Source organism: Leptonychotes weddellii, chromosome 16 (assembly GCF_054177405.1).
Source record: "Leptonychotes weddellii isolate Sample4059 chromosome 16, ASM5417740v2, whole genome shotgun sequence".
In the NCBI taxonomy this organism is placed as follows: Eukaryota; Metazoa; Chordata; class Mammalia; order Carnivora; family Phocidae; genus Leptonychotes; species Leptonychotes weddellii.
The window spans coordinates 5294897-5316167 of NC_138384.1; the positions used below are offsets into that span (position 1 = coordinate 5294897).

Genomic DNA, 21271 nt, shown 5'->3' on the forward strand with positions numbered 1-21271 from the left:
TGATGGGTATTGAGGAGGGCACATTCTGTATGGAGCACTGGGTGTTATGCACAAACAATGAATCATGGAACACTATATCTAAAACTAATGATGTAATGTATGGGGATTAACATAAGAATAAAAAAAATTTTTTTTTAAATAAAAAATAAAAAAATACATATACACATAGATATGAAAATATATGCATATACACATAAATATATGTGCACACATGTGAACGTATGCATATATATGTATATATTTACTTTTTCACATCTATCTAGAAAAATACTTTTATATGTGCCCGTGGAAACAGGTACAAGGATGCTCACCATAGGATCATTTTTAATAGTGAAAGCCAATAGGGAAAAGGTTAAATAATTTATGGCAGACCCACACCATGAATATAAGGTATTTCCACATGTGTGAACATGGGAAGGTGTATGAAGTACAGTGCAGAGCAAAATGGTAATGCTTTCAACATCTAAGAATGAGAGGAGAAGACAGATTCAGGGGAAAGCAGAGGGCTTATCTGTGATTATTTAAATTTTTATTTGTCTTCTGGCATAAATTGCTGGCTTAAAATCTCAGTTGTAGCACTCACTTACTGGGTGAGTTCTGTGCCTCAATATTCTCACCTACAAAGTGAAAAACAAATGTCTGCCTAACCTGTGACTGGTATACAGTAGGTGCTCACCAAGTGTTAGAAGCATTTCCTTTGTCACCTCTCCAACATCATCTTACCAAAATAATACACACACACACACACACACACACACATTTACCTTCAAGATATATAATATACCCTCAAGAATGGAGAAAGAAACTTCTTTCTGGTGGCTTTTCTCATGTTCTTATTTATTGCCTTTTCAATTTGTGTGCACAAGCTCTCCCTACCTCCCTTTCTTGTCAATCCCTCTTATTTTATCTTTGGCTTGTCTGCTGTAAGGATTCAGCTCTGATAGCACTGTGGGAAAGCATAAGGCATTCAGTGACAATTTTTGACTAAGTGTCTCCAGAAAATCAAATGGTTTCATTATATCTGTAATTCCCTAGAAAGTAGACACAGAGATATCAAAAGTGTTAGATCTTGCTTAACAGAAATACAGGGAGATGGAGATCCTAAAAAATGAGCTCCATTATTTCAAAGAAGAAAGTAAATCATTTAATACATGCAATAATTTAGCAGTTCTAAAAACTTAGGAAAAGCAGAGAGAAAGAAGGAGTTTGGGGAATCACCCCCATCTAGCTTCATTTTGCAAATGAGGAAACATGCTAAAAGGTCACAAAGTTGTCCAAGGTTACTGAGCTAGTCAACAGGAGACCAGAGTAAGACCCTGGGATTTTTTTTTTACTACACTCTTTCCTCTCCTCCTCAATTTGCCCCTTGCCTAGAGCTCAGTAAGATGTGCATTCAAGAGATACTGTAATTGGGGAATATTCAGGTTCCAGTTAATAAGTTGACCCTGGATAATAAGCAATTCCCTTTGATCATTTTAAGGGAAAGAGAACACACAGTTTGAAAAATGACCCGAGACACAGCTGAGAACAGCATTTTAAGTTTAGAAGAGCCTAAATAGAGTTTATTAAAATCCCCAAGTATCAGTGCTATGAATTTAGCTGCATATATTCACCCTTCAACAGTTTTTCTCCAAATACAAAATACTTCAATATGGCTTTGGGGGGTTAAATCTTGACATGAATTTTTCTTTCACCCTTTTTCAGAAATCAAGAGTATCCTTTCTCTTCTTGCACAACATAAAACCTTAGGCTTGAGGGTTATCCTTGAACCCACAAGGAGGGGTCTCCAAGATAAGAGGTCAGTGGTTCCATCTTGCAAGGATCCTTAGCACCAATGAAGACATAATGCCATTTTTACCTGGATGGTTTTCTCTTTTGTTTCTTTCTTACAGTTAAATGATATCTCCCAGTCATCTACTCCACTGGGAATCCTGGGCTCCTGACACTGCCCTTGACCTCAGAATCCCCCACTTTACTCACTCTATCCTTCCCAGCTACTAGACCTCTCCCTATCAGTCAAGTTGCCCAAACTGCTAAAGAGGATAATCTTCCAAACTCAACCAACAAATATCAATTTACTTTTCCCTGAAAAACAACCATAAAATTTTAACTCTTCTTTGTCTTTCAGGCAAAAAAAAAAAGGCTGTTTTTTCAAAGAATTAAACAAATAAAAGCAATTATAGCAGGTTACTTAACAATCTGGCCAATTGCTGCATTTTTACATAGCATTTGGAACACTGATTGTGTGGATAAATCTGGCAATGTCTGTTGTCAGTAAAAGCAATTTAAGTCTTTTGTTTACCTCCCCACCCCCCCAAAAAAGGCATGGTCTCAAATGCAAAGCAATATACTAAGAAACTAGAAGTTACTTGTCATTCAGATTGAAAACTTTATCGGTCTTGCTCTCTCTAAGACAGCTACTTCCTCTCCCGCCTCTCGTTATCTTGGATTTTACCCTCGTGATGATTGCTATACCCTCATCTCATCAGTCCTCACTGGAATAAGCTAAGGCGTAGTATTCTTTGCAAATTTCACATTATTACCTGTATGCTGTGTTCCTCAGTTATGCTTTGTCCTTCTTACTATGTCAGTATGAAAGCCTTTTGTCTCTGTGGACCTAAAATTTCCCTGCTGGAGAAACACAGCCATATTTCACTCATCATTGTTCCATGTGAGTTCTAAGACAAATATGCAAACTCTCTAGCTTTCTCTGCCTGAGAGTACTTGGGACTCATCTCTTCCCAAGAGAAAAAAACATAATTTTTCAACTGAGGCTCCAGTCAGGCAGGATGAAAGTTTGGGCAGGAATTAAATGAGATCTTCCCCAAAGTCTCTCTCTACTGATTACCCTACTTCCCATCATTAATTGCCTCAGGAAAGGGATATTGTTGTTAAAAAGCAAAGAGAGATCTAGAATAAATAAATTGAAACTTTTAAACATCCAAGTTTTTTGTTATGGTTTTAAAAGCCCCTTTTGTATTTCAAACCCTAAATCTAAAACGAATCCAGCTATACATTTGGGCTTTAAATGGTAGATAAGGAAAAATGGATTATGATCCAGGGTACTTCCACCTTTTTTTCCAGACAAAAATTCCCTTATACTGAACTAATGAATCATTGAACATTATATCAAAAACCAATGATGTACTATACCTTGGCTAATTGAATTTAAATAAAAAAAAATTCCCTGGATTGGAAAAAGGAGAAATGCACAGACATGGTAAAAGGGACAATGTCATGTCTTCTCTCTGAGCTGCAATTCCAAACCCAGTTCAGCAAGGGTGCAACAGAATGGTCCCCGCATGCTTTGGAAAGGGACTGAAAGAGTGGAGAGAGAGCTGGAAGACTTGAATCACCCATGAGCTTGGAAGGAGAAGACCAAAGACCAGATGGATATAATAGCATCTCAGTGGATACCTGAGTACCTCCTACCCATCATGTGCCATGGCAGCATGTAAACACAATTGAGAGTAGACAGAAACCTAGGGGATCACGGAGGCAACGAATGGACTTAGCTTAAGCTTCCACCAACCGGTAGAAAGGAGAAGCGTATGCACAGTTTTAGAAGACACAGTTATTACAGGCACCCCCGAGTTTGTGAGTAGGACATTAGTACCTTCTACACACATCCTCATCTCTGTCTGATGTACTGTTGAACATCTATGTCACACTGGCAAAGCAATGCCTTTAAGACAGAACTTAGCCTCCCAGGACTTCCTCCAACAAATTTCCATTTTAAATCACCAGGCTATGAGAAAAGTGCCAAATCAGATTCTCACACTCAGTCCCCAAATCATGTTTTTATGAAGTCTTTTTGACTTTGATTCACAGAATGAGTTTCCCGTTTGTCATACTCCTATTTGGACATCTCTTATTGCAGTTTCCAACTATTTACCATTGGCTCTTGTCCCAGCTCCACGCAGGCCCCCTGAACTACATTTTGGTAGGCTGCCCGAACACATTCTTCTGGCATTTTGCTAGATTTTGGCCTCATAGATCTGTTTCTCCATAGACAGCTTGAACCAGCAATGCCACTCTGCATAGCTGAGATAAGCCAAGGACCAGATTTGGACAGCAGTAGGATTTAATCATCAAATGAGTAGAAGGGCCAGAAAATACACAAATTCACAGGTACTGTGGTCTTGAAGGTCACCAAGCAACTTTAGAATCTGAACGCTTCTCTTTTTTGCCCATAGTTCTCCTTCCTCCTGGGTTACACAACCTACCTCCCCATCAAGGACCATCACACTGTAGCCCTATTATAGGAAAGAATACATGGAAATGGCAGCTAAGAGTGAAGATACAGGTCCTCCCAAAAAGACCGACTCAGTGCAAGTGAAAGAAGAGACCACATTCTTTTGTAATAGCAAACTCTTAGGAATCTTAATGATGTTTTATGCTTTATGTTGATGATTTTCCTTTAAGCCTCTGGATAAGGAAAGATGGATAAGATGAGAGTACCAACTTTGGATATATTCTTAGTAAATAGCTACAAGTAATTCTGTTAAAAATAAAAATGGGGGGGGTGCCTGGGTGCCTGTGCTTTCCCACAGTGCTATCAGAGCTGAATCCTTACAGCAGACAAGCCAAAGATAAAATAAGAGGGATTGACAAGAAAGGGAGGTAGGGAGAGCTTGTGCACACAAATTGAAAAGGCAATAAATAAGAACATGAGAAAAGCCACCAGAAAGAAGTTTCTTTCTCCATTCTTGAGGGTATATTATATATCTTGAAGGTAAATATTTGTGTGTGTGTGTGTATTATTTTGGTAAGATGATGTTGGAAAGGTGACAAAAGAAATGCTTCTAACACTTGGTGAGCACCTACTATATACCAGTCAGTTGAGCGTCCAACTCCTGTTTTTGGCTCAGGTTATGATCTCAGGGTCCTAAGATCAAGCCCCGCATAGGGCTCTGCACTCAGTGGGGAGTCTGCTTCCCTTCTCCCCCCTGCCACTCCCCCTGTGCACACTCCCTCTCACACTCTCCCTCTCTCTCGATCACTCTAAAATATATAAATAAATCTTTAAAAAAATAAAATAAAGGGGCGCCTGAGTGGCTCAGTCGCTAAGCGTCTGCCTTCGGCTCAGGTCGTGATCCCAGGGTCCTGGGATCGAGCCCCGCGTCGGGCTCCCTGCTCCGCGCAGAGCCTGCTTCTCCCTCTCCCACTCCCCCTGCTTTGTTCCCTCTCTCACTGTGTTTCTCTCTGTCAAATAAATAAATAAAATCTTTAAAAATAAATAAAAATAAAATAAAATGGAAATATGAATTTAGTAAGGTGGGAAAACCAAATTTGAGAAACTAATGTACATTTGGTGATAAACTTAGATTATTTTTTTGTAAATTTCTTAGCATATCTTTCAATTTAGCTTTTTCTAACCCTAAACTGTGCTGATGGGTCATCAATTCATGGTTTTTTCTTCTCCACTGCATATCTAATCTGGGGAATTGTGTTAATGCAGATAGCGTTCGCACCTGCTATGTATCTTGTAGAGGAGCTGAGAGGGTCCAATCAAATACTGAGTGTCTACCATGAGCTATGTCATGGGCCAAGTGTTTCATAAATATGGGGTCTCCGGTCCACACAGTGACTCTATAAGGCATATATTAAATGTACCATTTTTCATGTGGGGGATCAGAGGAAGAGGTGCACATAGTAGAAGCAGGATCCAAACCCATGATGGTCTTGTTAATATGAATCCCAAGTATTTTTTCTTTCTCTCCTTTTTATCCTATACCACACCTAAAAGACTTAAGTTGACTTCTGGAGCATTTGAGAAGTTCTCCAAATATTCATTTAAGAAAAAATGTTGAGCAAGTTACATTCTGTCTATATGCTGGCATTAAAAAAATTTTTTTCAGTCTGAGCTGCTCGGAGATCCCAAATGAACACTGTGGTTTGGGTCTTGGGTGCTACAGAAGTCAGTGACTTGAGAAGAGAATACCCTGCCTCTTCCTGAATTCTAAGATGAAAAAGATCTAATAAGCAATGGTAGATGGGTGTGCATTTTCAAGAAAACAAATAGTAGTCACCCTTCAAGGATAAAGAAGAATTATTCAAAATTGAGGTCAATTTAAATCTTTTAACTCAGTCTTCATGGTGCTTTTCCAGCAGCAGGACCACATCCTGACAAGGATAGAGTAGCTGAGCTGAGGGTGGTCAAGACCTACTCAAGGTCAATGAGAGTAACTGGCCAAAAAACAGAAAAGCAAACACTCCAGGACGATCTCTGCCTTTTTAGAAAGCTGTGTGTGCTTGTGCTGTCTGAACTCCATGGCCAGCAGTGTTTCTGCCTTAGAGCAGCACAGTGGAGGGAAAAAACAAACAGGGGTCAATAACTCTATCCCGGGGATCCAAATGGATGTTTGAGAGTTCCTGAGACTACACAGGACCCTCAGTGGGGTTTATCTCAAAGTGAGGAGGACGGCAAAGACGAAGTGCACATATGAGAAAGATGGAGGCACCGCCATATGTGATTATTGGGAAACACAGTGGAAGTTTGTTCCTTGGCAACTTCAAGTGCACTTTTTGGGCAGCCGAAGGAGGGAGATGGGAAAGTTGCCTGAACATTTTGGTAAGGGTTGCTGCTCACTTCTCCCAGTACACTCAGTTTTTAAACGGTATCCATCCAGTCATAGCCCCTCTGCCCTCACTTTTTTTCCTCCAGCTTATTGAGGTATAATTGGTAAGTAAAAATTGTATATATTTAGACTGTATAATATTATTTAACATATGAATACATGTGAAATGATTGCCAAAATCAAGTTAATTAATATATCCATCACATCACATAGTTACCTTTTTTTGTAATGTGTGGTGAAAACACTTAAGATCTACTCTCTTAGCAACCTTCAAGTGTACAATATGGTATTATTAACTATACACATCCTGAAGTACAATAGATCCCTAGAACTTACTTATCTTAGAACGGCTTGTACCCTTTGATCAACATCTCCCCATTTCCCCCACACCACCCCCTTTAGTCTATTTCTCTGATTTCTACTTTTTTAGATTCCACATAGAAGTAGAATCATGCAGTGTTTTTCTTTCTGCATCTGGCCTATTTCACTTAGCATAATGTCATCCAGGTTCATCCATGTTGTCATAATTGAAGGATTTCATTTTTATAGCTGAATAATGCTCCATTGTATATGTGGATATGTGCGCGTGCACACACACACACACACACACACATATACATACATATACAGGGTATGTGACAGGGAGAACAAAGGTACAGCCAGAGAGAGAGCATGGGAAAAGGAGATGAAGCCACAGAGCAAAAATCCTGGAATGTGGGCACACCGGCCCACCCTGTGGACATGCTCCTATCATGTGTGGGTGTCTCCATCCTTTTGCTATGCTTTAAGGAGCTATCACTCCCTGATACAGTACCACCAGAGAAAAAAGTCCACTGGATCTCTCCACAGATCTCTGTGTCTGCTTTCTTAGGAAACTTTAAGATCAATGCCCTCCCCAGTTTTGCCTCTGCCACCACGTACAGAAAGGAGCATTAGGAAAAGCTGAAGAGTCCACTACCTTTGTTAGGGTCAAATCTCAGTTATGTGTAATGCTGGGTGTAGCAGACACTATTACCCCTCCACCTATATTCCCTTAGTGGTCACTGTTCTCACAGTATCAACATCTTTCTGTGGTCCCTGACCAGGCTTGACCTGCTCCTTTGGTGAGTTGGAAGCACTGGGAGATAATGCCCCTGGGATAAGCCCTCAACCAATGAGAGAGAGTTGGTAGATAGATTCCCCAGCTTCCTTGCCCTGTGGGTGGCACAGTTCTGAAGTGTCTCAAACAGAACCCCACAGGTCACCCACGATGATAACATATCCACCCCCATACAACTTACTGCCTTCCTTTTATTCCCTGTATCACTCCCTACACTCTCTTACAGGAGTTTCCTGTCACTTCACAACTAAATGATTTGCACTGAATCCTTTTCCTGGGGTCTGCTTGGGAGAACAGAACTGAAGACACTGGAGGTTGGCATGAATGTAGATAGCAGACTTCTAAAGCTGCCCTCTCCCTTGCCCCAGACTTCTATAGAGTCAACAGTTCAAGAACTATTAAAAGATTTTGATAAAATTACCTGGAATCAGGGGCGTCTGGGTGGCTCAGTCGTTAAGCGCCTGCCTTCGGCTCAGGTCATGATCACAGCGTTCTGGGATCGAGCCCCGCATTGGGCTCCCCGCTCGGCGGGAAGCCTGCCTCTCCCCCCTCCACTCCCCCTGCTTGTGTTCCTCTCTCACTGTGTTTCTCTCTGTCAAATAAATAAATAAAATCTTTAAAAAAAAAAATTACCTGGAATCATTTTATAGCCTGTGTATAAGTTAAATGAAGAGACTGAATGAGCATTTCCAAGTTCCTATCCAATTTCTTCCAGTTAACTTTTGCACATTCCTTGATTACTGATTCCAGAACATCATACTGGCTCCTCTTCTTGCCTTGAGCAAACACCCTTTCTCAAAAGTCAGGTATTGTTAACTCAAAAGTCAACAGCAGTAACCTTGCTATTGACTTCACATCTGTGACCAAGGGCTGAATTTGATGGTTGCTGGCTTAATACGAATTCAGGGAATAAAGAGGTTCCTGAGAGATTGCACCAAGCTAGAAGGTCCTGAAGATAGGGTGGATTAGACAAAGTTTTTCCTCAAAGTTTTGGAATCTACAGGAGTTAGGGGTCCCTTGAGGAGCTTCAAGCCAAGAGGTTAGATGGACACACAAAGGAGACAATCTCATGAATTCAGCAGCCAGGTTAGTTGAAACCAGGCTAGAAGTATGTTAGGAGATGGGTTAAAAATTCAGAGATAGATCTGTGTATAACTCTTGGGAGATGGTGGCCATCTTTTAAGTTCTTTGTAGGGTGAGGGTGAGTCTGAGCTTAGGAAGCCAAGCATGACTGGACACTTGCTGTTTCTTACAAAAGGGCCCAACATACCATGCTTTCTAAGCATCAAGAGCTCCTGAGAGATCAAATGTAAAAATTTTAAACACTAATCTTAATCTTTGCTCATTCAGGTCACAAACATGTACCTTTATGCTGCTTTTGAGGTTCAAGACTTTCTATGCCATTTTTCCCCTTCTTTAGTGGTACAAAATATACTCAATGGAGTCACAAGATGGAAAAAGAGAATAAGATATCTGAGAATCCACACACTCAATTTAAATAAATGAATACCGAATGCAAATGAATAAAATAACCAAACTCAACATGACTCTGGGTTTCTCATGTGAGACTCCAAAATCCCAGAACAAACTTTAATTAGTACAGGATCAGTATTCCTTTGGGCTTTAGGTAAATCCTGTTATTTTTCTTTTATATAATGAGGTGTGCAATAGTTGAACGGTATGACCAATGACAATCTGTAAGCAAATATATGGTAAATATGGCCCCATATCATGTATCACTGGCCAGGCCCCATTATTTAGAAGAATTACCTAAGGTCAGTGGTTCTCATGAGCCCTTTTGTTAATGTGATGACATTCTGCAAAACATGTCCATACCCATAGCATTTTGCATACATCAGAAGGTTGATGAGCCTCCTATGTTACGTGGATCTCAAGTTAATAAGTCTGACTTATGTTTTGGGGAATCACTTGGGGATCTCTTCACTGAAGGGAAGAACTTTTGGAAGTGAATAGCCACCATTTTGTCCTCAATTTGGCTTAGAAATTCATTGAACTAGTCTTGATACAAGAGAATCACAGAGTTTTAAAAGGAGATCTGGGCCACTGATGAAACCCAACTTCCTCATTCAGTAGTGAAGAACTTTTGGCATAATCTCAAATTTAGTTAACCCAAAATAAACCAGTAAATAAAAGGCAAGATCTAGACAAACTTTCTTTTATTGACAAGATAGACCAATATGCAATAGTTAATGGTCAACCGAAGAGTCAGCCCATCTTTTAATCACAATGGCACCAACCATACCCAGTATGACAAAGCATACTTTCACCTGTGTGCAGTAAGCAGGTCCTTGGTAAACATCTGCTTAGAAAATAGATGTTCTTTGCTTGCAACAGCATATCATGATATGCAGCGGTTTCACTGTTCCTATTTAGGAGCCAATAAATTGTCCAATTCTGACAGCTAGAAGCCTGGTAGTCGGTTGCCCCTAAAGCCCAAATCCATAACATCATGAGATAGAGATGTATGTTGAAAATGAAAAATCTATACTCCATTCGGAAAATCATATTCAGTGGCCACTATGTTTGTGTTTTTTTTTTCAAAAAGCACAAAAATAATATTTTTCTGTTTGAAAAATGTCTGTTAATTATGAAAACATAAAATCCCACACTAAGCCTGAACATGGGAAAACGAACTGAACCAACTTTCTCTCAGAAGCTACTGATGGAAATAAATGGGTCCAAATGAATTAATACTGAACAAGGGTTTTCCATTTATTTTCCCTTTATTACAAGGTGGAATTAATAATGCTAGAAAAAAGACTAAAGTGATACATTTGCCCTGATAGCATCCCCTTAACAAGAGCCACTTCTAGAAGCTAATGAGCTTTCATAGCAAACTGTTGATATGTCTACATATTAGGGTTAAAAACCCATCTTATGGTAAATTACTCTCGACTCTAATTTGGCAAGAGTAAATAATTTGTGGGCCAAGTGGGGATTTGGTGCCAAGCTCCTGATTTGGGTTATATACAATATTTCAAGACCAACTTTCATTAGTATCAATTTACAAATGAATTATGTGTAAGCAACTGAATCATACAACAAAAAAGAACATGTATCAGACTTTTCTTTGATCACTGTCTAGCTTCATTCACCCAGTGCTTTTTAAGATGCTGAAAGGAAATGGGATGATGTGTCTTTCATCTCCAAGTTCTCTCTCATTCTCTGAGTTCAGTTGCTGGGTTTGAACAATCATAAGAGGTGTTAAATTCAGTGGTTAAGTGAGGACTCTGATGGCAGACTGCCTGGGTTGGAATCCCACCTCTGCCAAGTTCTAAACAACTTGGCTTCCTGGGACAAATTACTTCACCTCTCTGGGCCTCAGTTTCTTCATCTGCAAAATGAGAATCCAAACTATGCCCACCTCCTAGAGTTCCTGTCCCTATAAATAGGATGATTCATTTAAACACTTAGCACAGTGCCTGGCACAAGGAAAATATTCAGTAAGTGTTAGCCATGCTGCTGCTGCTTCTGCTCCTTCTAGTAATGAAAAGGACAAGAAGCAGGAAGAGGGTGGAAAGGATAAAGGAGGAGGGAAAAATGAAATTCCCTGAGCATGTCTCTTTGGAAACTGTACCTGATGCTTTCAAACATCAACAAAAAAATAAAGAACAACAACAAAAAACAAGGGGGGAGATGCATGCCAACTGCAGGAGCACAACCAATGGGAGCCACCAGTATGTTTCAAGACGCTGAGATGGAAGTCATCACTATCAGACACACAGAAGGGAAAGGACTGGTCTTTACAAGCGACCTGAGTAAATAGAGCTGTTTTAGGCACTCTGTCAACCAGTGACCTCGCTCATTTGATTTCATCACCTTTACAAACATGAGACTGAAAGCTATCCACCAGGAACTCTGAGAACCAACCACCCAAGAGAAAGCAGTTCCAGTCAGCCTGGTTCCTTGCCTCATGGCCAACTTTTCCCCTCCAAGAGTAAACCACGATTAAAATGAAAAGAAAACCAAACACAAACACATTTTTTAAATGCTGAGCAATGTGTAAGTTGCTAAATAGGCAGCTCTTAGACTTTGGCCGATCTTGGAACTTTTTCTGATTCCCCCAGGCTACACTTTCTACTGCTCCCCTAGATCTAAAATGGGGACACCAGCAGTGAACTGCAGAGAGAAGAACAGTGACTTTGGAGGATGCATTTCTCAGCTTGCACCTTATAAAACAGTGCCTTCATTAAGTTCCCTTCCAAAGACCCAGTTGGAGATGGCTGTGGTCTCCCTGCAAGGAACTAGCAATCATCCCAATGGAGTAAGGACCCCCCACTCTAGCTCATGTGTTTTCTAATACAGCTCAGCCCCTCAAGCCTACCACTGACCTCCTGCTATAGGCCAGTCTGTGGCACCTATTTACAGTAACTACTGGGCCCCCGTGAACATCTATGCCTATAACCTCTGTCCTGGAGTGGGGAAGCCACTTCTAAAAACAGTGCTGGGTAATTCAGACATTGCCCAGCCCACATTAGAAAGATTGACCTGCATTTATGGCTCACCCCGCCATTATCCCTTCAGCCTCACGTCAAGTCCCTTTGAAATGATGGTTGGGGAGTAATAACCAGAAGTATAATCTCATCATCACATTTCTAGAAACCCTGTATTGAAAGCAGAGCTACAAATTTGAGAAAAAGTCCAGGGGAAAATAAGAAAAGCTTTCATCAGGTGCATGAATATTTTAGGTAGCGTGGAAAGAGCTTTGAAATCAGACAGACCTGAGTTCTAATATTAGCTTTCTGGTTGTGCAACTCCTACCCAGATGCTTAATCACTTTGATGCTCTTGTTTTCCAGATTTGTAAAATGGGGATGATAATAACCACTCCACAAGGTTATCATTCACATTACATGAAGTGGTATTATAAGAGTCACCTGGCACCCAGTGGATAGTCAATAAGCTGTCCTCTTTTCTTTCATGGTTCTAGTTCAAGACACTGAGTCTGCATTTGATTACACTGCTACTTTAGTCATCAGACAAAGTTTTCCCAACTCAGAGCTACCGGGGGAGAAAGTGTCTGATTACTTTGCAAAGCCTCAATTATATCTTAAATCTGGACCCATGACTGTGACAGAAGTGACCACTGAGTGAACATGAGCTTTGCTCTTGATAAAACAAGCACAAACCAGCAGTAATGACGTATTGCAATGTCTTCTGAGAAGACCATGGTCTCTTTGTTAGGCATCAAATCTAGAGAAGCCTTACCACAGGGTAAAACACACACACACACACACAGCCCTAAAGGAGCCCTTGTAAATCTTATCATTAGTCACTGGATTCTCACTCAAATGACAGATAACATCTTGAGCATCACTACATCAAAAACTAATGATGTATTGTATGGTGACTAACATTACATAATAAAATAAAATTTTAAAAAGGCATAACAAAGACATGCATCCCTTTCTACCTGTGGGGGGGGGAGAAATAAGTTAAATTACTATATGAACCTGAATCTAAATAATGTTTTCTTTTTCCTAAACAGGTAAATAATTATCAGCATCTCTTTGGGTGGGGTAGAGGAGGTCTCCGCATAACCCCCCCTTTCTTTTTCTAATTCAAGAGCAGCCTGGATATGGGATGGCAATAGGTTTAATTTCTCCAACGAATTCAGATCCATTGGTAGTAGCTGCATGAAGTGATATGATAAGTTTTCTGAGATCCTGAGGAGTGCAGTCATGGATTTGTAATGTACACCCTTGAGAAGGGTAAGGGATGGAGACAGCATGCGTGTCACCTATTTGCTGCCTTTGGTCCAGGGCTCTGGGCTGACACAGCATGGTGGTGATGCTCTTTCTGTAGCTACTGCTGCCCTTGATCTAAACTTATTCTTGAACTACCCCTTGGGTGCTCAAATGAACACAGTTGAGTTGTGGACCACATAAGGCTCCAAAAGCTAGGTTCTATCAAACACTGGAACTGCACAGTATATGGCAGACCTTACTTAACAGCAACAAAAAAGTCACCATTCTTTTTAACAGTGAAAGTGAGAGCTATAGGAAAAACTATTAAGAGATATTGCAGTATAAAAACTAGAGCCTCATCTTGTCTATAGTGCTCAGCTTTGAAGTCAAATTGTGAAACAATGAAGAGTAACTTACACCAAGTACATAGTCATGGATGAATCTGATCAAATGTGCACTGTGCCAGGCTCCTGGGGAGGAAGAAGAAGCTGACAGGATCCCTGCCCCCACGGGCATTCCATCTAGGTGGAAAGGGCAAACTCCCAACGTGTGAGGTGAGCAGGGTTGACATTTTGCCATCACACACGAGCACAGCCACTGCAGAAACACTGGCACACTTCCGTGCCCCGAGGCAAAAACCTGCCACTCCAAGACCCGAGTTCCCCCTCCTTAATGCCCCAGCTTCCTTCAGGATCCTCCAGAACCTTACTATAATTCAGCAGCTCAAGGGTTAATACTTGTGCCAGCAGGGAAGCTCCGGGAACTCTCTGTAGCCCCTAGAGCCGGTGTCCTTCTGATTGAGCCAGGTGATAAATATTTTGAATATCACCCCTGAACTCAATGCCCATAGGCTAAAATATGACGAATAACAACAGTCAAAAGTATGAACTGAGAAGGTAATTCCTGAGAAGAATCAACATGGGAAAATGCACCCTTGGAATGTTAAGTATGTAAATTCCAAGAGGTCTGTCTTCCCTGTTGACATCACAGCTCCTAGAGAGGAGGCTGGTCCAGAACAGCAACCCAGTACCTGCTTATTCAATAAAATAATGAATGACTGGGGTTATGTGGGGAATCGCCCTGGAGAGGTATTGAAAGTGGCTCTAAAATGAAAAAATGAATGAGCAGAAAGTGGAGGATTCTAGGTAAGACAGTACCTCCAGGTACCCATGAACTTCCTCTACAAATCTATAGGGGGCAGCAGAGACTAGTGGCAAAAAAACAAAAACAAAAACAAAAAACAGTTCTAGCAAAAGTCAGAATTGAATGCACCTGGTTTTGCTACTTATTAGCTGTATTATCTTGGGCCAACCACCCCACCTTCCAAAATCTGTGTTTCCTGTTTGTAAAATGCCTCTCAGAGAAGTTGTGAGATTTAATCAGACCGCGTATGTGAGGAACATGACACAGAGGAAGCAGTCAGGAGGCTTTCAGTTCTAAGAGGGCAATAGGTTTGTCTGTTCTGTTCACTGAATCGTGTCCCAGGGCCCAGGAGCATTCAAAAAAATACAAAACAAAACAAAACAATAGACACCATAAATGTTTGTTCAGTGAAAAAATAAATAAACAGTGGCAAATTGTTCCCACTATGTTAAGTGAATAGGGACACAATCTGTCTGGATGCCTACAAAGTCCATATGAGATAGAGAGTCAGGAAGTAGGATGTTTTCCCAGAATGGGCCAAGGAACTCATCAAGATCCAAGACAGAACCTGGCAAAGAGGGGCCAGTTCACGACCACAGCTACTGTTTCCCCCTGGTAGGTGTCTAAAGTGGGAATCAGCAGCCCAGAGGTGGACCGTGGTGAGAAATGGGTCAGGAGGGTGGTGGTTAAGGGTAAAGGGTCTGCAGATAACTTGCCTGGGGACAGGGTTCTGTTCCACTATTCACTCACTGCATGACCTTGGGTGAGGTCCTGCCTAAACCTCCAGTTCCCCTCATCTGTAAAATGGGGATAATATAGTACCTGAGTCATAGGGTGGGTTCAAGCGTTCAAAACAATGCAGGGCAAGTGGCTGGTACATGGGCATAGACTTCAGAATGATAGCTGTCATTATTAGAGAGGGTTGCCCCTTGGAGATTTCCCTATCCCTCTAGGCTCAGGCTGATTCCAACTTGTCACTTGACTGGCCTTTACAGTCTCCCTCCCCACCATCCTTCCCCTTAGTTTAGGGTGCTAAGATACCTGTTAACAACCTGAGGTGGTCTGGAGAGGCCTAATTTGGCACAGACCCTTGACTTTCCAGTGCACTAGGACAACAGTTCATGAACTACGGCTCTCAGATCGGAAACTAGAACTGCCAAGCTGAGACCGGTATTAGCTACCTGTGGGCAAAAGGACTCCCCCACCCAACTGGATGAGCCATTTGGTGGAGGGATGTGTGAGCCATTTGGCGGAGGGATGTGTGAGCCTGTTGGACAAGAACATGCAAATCAACACCTGGAGACTCTGGGAAGGAAAGCCTGAGGAGGGTGTTACCTCCGTGGAGCCTAGTGTTTGTTTACCTTCATAATGGAGCAGAGAACTAAGCAGGAGAAAGAATAAGCATAACAGTGTCTCTAGATCATCCCACAGCCATATTTATTTTTAGTCCTGAATCTTGGAAACAAATTGCTTTTCTGCCAGTGCAGGAGGTTGGAGGGAGTTTACATGTTCTGCGAGGGAGGAATTCAGACAGAAGAATCAACCTTGAACTAACTGAAGGAGGAAAAATTGTTCTAAATTATTCTACAACGTCAGAGATAAAATATCATAACAGCTTGAAATGAAAAGCATAGTTTTTTTAAATATTAAGGCTGAAGGGGTATTATATTTATAGGGTGTTTGGCTAAGGTATGACAACATAACTTTTCATTTCAGTCAAAGAGAAATTAAGCCTTTATTTGAGAAAATGGGATTGGATTCAGAGTCATCAAATATTTTCTAAATTAACAAAGTGTGCCAGGTGCTAAGTGAGTCAGATGTGAAACTTTTAGACAATTATCTTATGTTGTTTATCAGCCAACCCTAGTAGCTTGTCTCTGAAGGGAAAGATTGAAATGATTCTCCACCCAACCCCCCAGATTTCCCTCTCAAGGTGGGGGGGTGGGGGTAACTCCCTAGATGTTCCAGTGATTTAGATTTGATTTACAATGTTCTCAAGAATAACAAAGAGGTGTATTTCATAGAACTGATAAGTGTGCTGGGAGGGTCTCTATCTTAGTTCCCTTCCAGGATTCTCCCAGTAGAGGCAGCCCTCACTGAAGAAGCTCTTACAGACAACTCTGTGTGGCCCATTTTGGCCCAGCAAAAGCCTGGTGTCTCCTGATAGACTTACTTCCTTAAAGCCACTCACCACTGCCCCGGGCCGTCCCTGCTTTTTTTAATTTCAAGAGGAACTCTGAGAGGCCTATCCTTTGCTTCAACAGCTACCCTATGATGCTGCCTCTCTCAGACCGATAATCTCTTTCCCTCTGAGGCCTTTCACAGAATTAAGAAAGCGTTTGGGGAGCAGCCCTGTTGATTCCCAGCATCCTCAGCAGCACAGAAATCTGCATAACAGACAGGAGGAAGGAGGCTGAGGAGAATAAAGTGAGTGATACCATAGTTTGGTCTGTTACTATATTGGGCATAAAAATACTTTCAGGGTTTTGACTTTTAAATGATGCAGCCCAGTAGGGGTTCACTGAGCACAGGGCAGACTGACAGGGCAAGAAGAATAATCATTCAGGAGAATGGTCTTTGAAACTTGAGGTACCGAACTCAATTGGATAATGAAACACTGGGAACTCCACAGGGGATTTTTTTCACCTCTATAAAGAACATTCAATTAAATGCTTTTTCATTTGGACAGGAGGGGTGGAGTTATTTTTTCCCCTCTCTTTTCCACAGAAAGTATCTTCTTGGATCCTGGCCTCATTTTTTTTTTCTGCTTTTTATCACCTGTTTTTACTCCCACTCGTGATCCGCAATGCCTGCACACCCTGTCTTCTCACAGGTTGATGGAAATCCCCCACGTTGCCCTTGGAAATGCTCATTACCAAGGAGAGACACAATGGCTTCACTGGGTGATGCATTGGTGATGCTTCCTGAGACTTCTTGTGCCTCCATTTCATGGGCCACTTGCTTAGCTACTTCTGAAATGCCTTAGTGCTATGAAGGCTGCATTTAACTTAGCCATCTGTGAATAACTCCATCAGGGGCAGATTCAAATCCAAAGTCAAGACTGCTTCCTGGCCAGAGTGTCATCCTGTCCCACAAGGGCCAGCAAGAGTGATTTCCTGACATGAGTCCGATGCTGTTGTCCCTCCCTTGGGAGCCCTTGGAAGCCCTTGGGAGTGTGCCATGCATTACATGTGGACTTTCTTACAAATCAATTAGTGCTTGGCACTTTATAGTCTGCAATGATGTCACACAGCCTGTGTGTAGTCAGGCGTTGGGCCATGATTTCAAAATTAATGGTCATTGGACTAGCAGAGGTATACATTTCTTTCCTGGAGTGTGACAAGATAGGAGGAATACAAGAAATGGATAAAGGAATCCTGAGGATGGGACCATGCAGCTCATTCCATTTTACCCTCCCAGATTGAAGATCTGTGGGTACCAGGCTTTGTGCTTTGTGCTTGGTACATGACATATAAGACACAGCTTTTGTCTCATGGGTCTTACAACCTAGTAGAGGGAGCAGGGGATCGTAACCTGGAGCCAAGGATATAGAGAGAACCTTGTGAGCGGTCCTTAGGGAGTGCCAAAACCTCCAGAATTGTACATAAACTGAATTTGTATAAATGAGGGTGTGTGCACATGCATCAGATTTTTCCAGGTAATGGATCCATGGCTTTTATGAGATTCTAAGAGGTATATCTCACACACACACACACACACACACACACACACACACACACACACACACTACCAAGGGTATGCAGGCCAGCCTGGCTGACAGGGTGTCCTGTGGTTCCAGGACAGAGAGATGGTAGAATCACCTCTTATCTGAGGTTATAAGAAGTCAAGTAGTTGGGGAAAGTTCAGAGTTGATGGCTCATGTAAAGAAAAGTGCAACTGAGAAGGAAGAAAAATGAGTCCTCAAAATGAGGAGAGACCACAGAGATACTTCAAGCCAGAGCAGGTACCAAGTGGTCAAAGAGCATAGAGGTAAAGGATCAGGAGCAATAGGTCAAGCCATGTAGGTAGGAGGGCAGTATGGGAGAATGGTGGGTAATAAAGACTCAGGGAGGGGACTGAAGGAGATTTGAAGAACTTGGAATGGGGCAGCCTTGAGTTCAAATCCTGCCTGACTCTTTGTTAGCTTCTCTTTGCTTAGTTTCTCCAGCTACAAAGTGCAGATACCATTCTATCTCCTCCAAGGGCTATTGAGAGGAATAAATGACAAACTCATACAAGGCACAAAGCTACTGCTCAGAATAGGACTTTGATTGAATTCTAGGGATACCCTGAAAGGACTACAATTAGAGGGGACACTTGCTACCATGGTTTGATGCCACTTAAGTGTTCTAAAATCTGTTCACATTCATCCTTTTTTCCTCTCACTCCTCCCATGTGGCTCTTGCAGAGTACTGCCTATTATGGAACTAAATTGACTCTTTCCTTGTATTAATCAAAACCCCCACATATGAAATTTCCCCATTTCCCTTTGAGAAGATGATTACTTTCCTGATAGAGGATTATTAGGAAGTCTGATGAGGCAGAAGAATGCTCTCCACAGCTACCAAGTCCCGTTCACTCAGCCTCTACCATGTGGGTTCCTGCACCTTGGCAATGCCATCTACATGCAGCTGTCCTGGCCAGGTGTCACCAGATGATTGCAGGTGTTACGTGAAGGGGCCATTCCTGAAGGGGCTACAGATTTGCACGGCCCCAGCTTGGCATACCTTCTCACCATTGGTCACCTACCTAAATAAATTATCTAGTCTATCTGTCTCTCTCCCTCCCTCCTCCTCTCTCCCTTAGCTAGCTAGCATGCACTTACTGCATTTGGATTTTTATTAACATATAGCTAATTGCTTATTTTTTTCTTCTCCCCCTTGCTATTATGTCACTGCGGCAGGCACCATATATTATTTATTTCCATTTCTTCCCAGTACCTGATTCAGTGTCTTGTATGAAAGGTAATCAATACATAATTGATGAACTGGTTAAGATGAGTCTAGGTCCCATAATTGACTAATGGAGTATTTCCTAAACCAGTAGTTGTCAAAGTGTGGTCTGAGAACTCCAATGCGGTCCCTGAAACACTTTCAGCAGGTATATAAAGTCAAAACTATTTTCATAATAATTCTAAGATATTATCTGCCTTTTTCACTTTTATTCTCTCACAAACTTTATGAAAAGTTCATTGATAAGAGTTGCAGAGTCCACATTGCAACTAGCATTTAAGAAACTAGTACTTCTTAAGTATCAAAGAAGAATATCCACAGTTACCTAAAATACCAAAAATGCTTGTCCCTTTTTCAACTGCGTATCTGTGAGGCAGGATTTTCTTCACTTTCTTCAACCAAAGCAGTATCACAACAAACTGAATGCTTAAACAGATATAAGAATCCATCTGACTCCTATTAGGTTATTCAGTGAAGAGATTTGAAAACATGTAAAACAATGCTACTCTCCTCACTACTTTTTTTGTTGTTGTTTTGGAATATATAGTTACTTTTCACAAAAATACGTTATTTATGCTCACATTTAGTGGGCTTGTCATTATTAATTGGTATATACGTATAATTTTTTCAGTTTTAATTTCAAATACGGTCAGTATCAATAGATAAAATCCACATAAACAAAAGGTTTGAGTCCTCAATTATTTTTAAGGGTCTTGAGACCAAAACAGTTAAGAATCACTCTCCTAAATTTTTCCATAAAATAGCACAACACTGTAAGATGTTCCTAGGTGTTTTGTTTAAAGGGAGAGGGAGGCAGGGCATGTTCTTATTGGTATGGGAAATGCCACGTTAAATAAAGTTAAATAGTTAAGTATTTTTCTTTCTTTCATGCCCTCTCAAAGCTTTTATTCCGCTCATGTTGTTTGTAAATATCTAAGGGCAAGGTATTGGTCTTCTATTGCTGTGTAACAGATTATTACAAATTTAGCTGCCTTGGGCAATAGGCATGTATTATCTTGTGGTTCAGGGGTGTTCTTAGCAGGCTGCCACCCAGGTGTCAACTGGGGCTGTGGTCTTTTCTGATGCTCCCCTAGGGAAGGAGCCACTTTCAAGCTCTCTCTTGGCAGAAGTCATCTCCTCTGGGTGGTAGAGTGACGTCTCGGTTTTCTTGCTGGACATTGGCCAGGAGCTGTTCTTTGTACCTAGAGGCTGCCCAGGGGTCCCTTCCCTCTTCACAGATTCTCTCTCAGGACATGGCAGTATACTTCTTTAAAGCCAACAGTGGAGAGTCTCCCCAGTCCAGTCTGCGAAGACTGCATCTTACACAGCAAAACATTATTGCAGAAGGGACATCTATCTCCTTTTCCATATTCTATTGGCCAGAAGCAAGTCATAGATCCTTCCCACACTCAAAAGGAAGGGATTATGCTGGGTGTGAACATGGGAGGCAGAAATCATGGCTGCTACATTGTCTACGACAGGTTCAGTCTACGCTTTGCTCTCACTTACTTAACCAAAGGATTGTTTTTTTGTGCCTATTAATAAGTCAAGTAACCCTGTTTGAGAAATGTTGATCTCAACTATTCATTATAACTAGACATACTACATTCTCCCAATGTATTTTATAAGGGGTATGTGTGTATATATAGGTATGTGAACCATAATTTTAAACTCCACTAGTCTGTAAGTCAGCACTCACCTAGAGCTTCAAGAGTATCTAGCTGAGGAAGCAACCTTTCATGTCACAGTGAGCAGTAGCTAAAGAAGGAACATACTCCTTAAGTGGATA

The 21271-nt window shown here is 41.4% G+C and overlaps 1 protein-coding gene and 1 long non-coding RNA gene across 4 annotated transcripts in view; both read right to left on the bottom strand.

The window, feature by feature from the left end:
* Positions 1 to 21271, bottom strand: part of CDH13 (cadherin 13) — a 1287326-nt gene that overhangs the window by 771473 nt on the left and 494582 nt on the right. The gene's annotated exons all lie outside the window — the stretch shown is intronic.
* On the bottom strand, positions 7204 to 11288 carry LOC145717638 (uncharacterized). Its single transcript, XR_014140981.1, has 2 exons — positions 8314 to 11288; positions 7204 to 8101 (listed from the first exon to the last, which is right to left on the bottom strand). It is a non-coding gene; the product is annotated as an uncharacterized LOC145717638 (long non-coding RNA).